Raw genomic sequence first — 2,641 nt, forward strand, 5'->3', positions numbered from 1 at the left:
TGAGTCTGGCAAACACATACGAGAGGCGCCTTGCCTTCTACCTATTGCCATTACCAAAGCTAAGCATGATCTTCTTTCCAAAGACTTTTATTTAAAGTTATTCAACACTGAATTGCAAATGTTGTGCCAAATAAATTCCACTTGAAGCAAAAATTCCGGTGTTTGCAGTCATATTTGCCACTTCAAACAACCTAAGGCAACATTCTGATTGAAATTGATGATTGTTCAGAGAATTATAGGCTGACAGAAATAACTCAACACCAAGGTGGGCAGGTCCTTCTAAAATAATCGGGAAAAAAATAAGGAGACAAACTTAACAAATCAAACTATACTCAATTAAAACAGCATTGTCTAATAGTGATTTCAAAAACAATAAAAATAATAATAATATTAATAATACATCATCAAGTTGAGTAGAATCGAAAAGACGAATTCAGGGCTTTCTTCGCGTATTTGTTGGGCAAGACTCAGCTTTGTCTTCGCAGACTTCTCTTGATAATTGGTATTTGCCAAACTATCAGATGACTTCGTTCTCCTTGCGACAAACCCCGCACGTCGTTGGGTAAATCATCGTCTTGTTCTGTATCACCTGGAATATCAAAAAAAGCTTGATACTTCTAACGAACGATTATTTTTGTTTCGCCTTTCATTACACCACAGAGATCGACAGAAGAGCTACGACTTTGAAATAGTTAACTTAATGGTTTTTTTTTAGAAGAGTGAGGAGGAATTTTGTTTAGACAAAGTGTTTTCGAGATTTTCTTGCAATAACCATTGTTGTGTGCTGTAAGGAGTGTGTCGGTAATTGTGTTGCAGAATACCTTTCGATGTACAAGCTTGACAAATGCAGTACAATTTGGGAAAAATTGGAAACGAGATCATTCACGTTACCAACAGTAATACCATATTTGGATGGTCAGAGGACTTGTGAAATTTTATTCAAATCTCTATTTATCATCCAAAAAACAAATATTAGGTCTTCCCTGTCGGTGAAAAGTCTGTCTTCTTGTATACATTCCCTGTGGTGCAGTTTTTTCCCTCGTAACATTTATGCAGGGTTTGGAAATGATTCGAAGCGATCTACTAATCGAAACAATACAGCAGCCAGAAAAGGATTGTCAATGTGCATAAAGCGAAGAACATCTACATATTTAAACGACACCAAGAGTGAGTGGAGGGCATTGATGGCATTTTGCAATTCCACGACTGAATCAGCCAAAAGAACCAGGTCGTCTGCATATTGAAGATATTGAACCATAAAATGGTTGATGGGGGCCATGGTGTGTGAGGGCTTCGGACAGATTGGATACATAAAGATTGAAAAGAATTGGCGATAGTGGATTCCCCTGCGGAAGGCCATTGGAAGTAAAGTAGAAGGGGGATAGGTCCTCACCAGAACGAATGGAGTATCTGAGTCCCGCATAGATGTTGGACAGCAGGACACAGATTGGACGCGGAACTCCCCACAGTTGGAGTTTGAGGAATAACCCTTTTCGGTCCACCCTGTCGAATGCTTTGGAGAAATCAACAAAGCATCCATACACTCTCCTCTTATTGCTGATGTTTGAGTGCACAATTTCATAGAGGAGAATAGCTGCCGTGTTGGTTGAGCGGCTTCTCTGGAAACCGAGAGGGAACTCTGGAAGGAGATCTCTGTCGTCGGCTCATCCGGGGAAGTTGGTAGCTAGTAGGGTGGACATCATCTTTAAGAAGGAGTTTTCTAGGCAATGGTCCAATTGTTGTTTGGAATGTCCCTGGCCCCCTTCGTATGGATGAAGATGATGGCTGACTCCGGCCGAGGCTGGAGGCCATGGTTGCCACAGAGGGCTGTCATTTTGAGACATGAAGGGTGGAGCAATACACTACAACTTATAGTAAAGCCATTTTGTCGTATTAATCATCATTAAGGATGTGGAGGCACTTTCATGCTCGGCAATTTTTTTCCCTCGTTTTGCTGGCACACACTGTATTTGTCCCAACCAAGGATTTAGGGTCAATGGTAGTGACTGTAGAGGCTTAAAGGTTTTTTCCGAAGGCCGGATTCGAACCCACGCCCTCAGGGGAACCATATCGTGCCTCTATCGGGTACATTAGACCACTCGACTACCATGGTACGTGCGGTTTAAGAGCACCTTCAAGCCCTCGAGAATCCAGGTTAGTTCAAACAATGAAGTCTTCTTCTTTCTAGGACTCCATCATTGTAATCCTCAATACTATTAAAATGAAAGGTTATAATACGTCTACTTATTATGGTGCGTCTACACGAGAAACATTCTGTCACAAAGTTTGCCTAACAATTTCGGAAATTTTGGTATTTGACAAACAGTTCATCTCTGAGCCGTCTACACGTGAAACTACCCGATCAAAACGGTTTGACAAATATTTTGATGTAGATTTCTAATCAGATGAACTTGCAAGTGATCGTATCATTTCCCAATGGGCCTTTCATTCAACTTTTATGTTATGCACGGTAAACAAAATGATTAGTATAATGAACATAGGGAAAACTGAAGAATTAAATTTGAAAAAACACTGATGGGCACTATCATGATGAGAATGTTTCGCTTTCCAAAAAGGTCCTTTATTTTGCCAATTTCAATCTGTGCGGTCATATGTTGGCTGAAACCGATTACTACTTGAA

The sequence above is a fragment of the Tigriopus californicus genome, chromosome 3 (genome assembly GCF_007210705.1).
Source record: "Tigriopus californicus strain San Diego chromosome 3, Tcal_SD_v2.1, whole genome shotgun sequence".
Classification (NCBI taxonomy): domain Eukaryota; kingdom Metazoa; phylum Arthropoda; class Copepoda; order Harpacticoida; family Harpacticidae; genus Tigriopus; species Tigriopus californicus.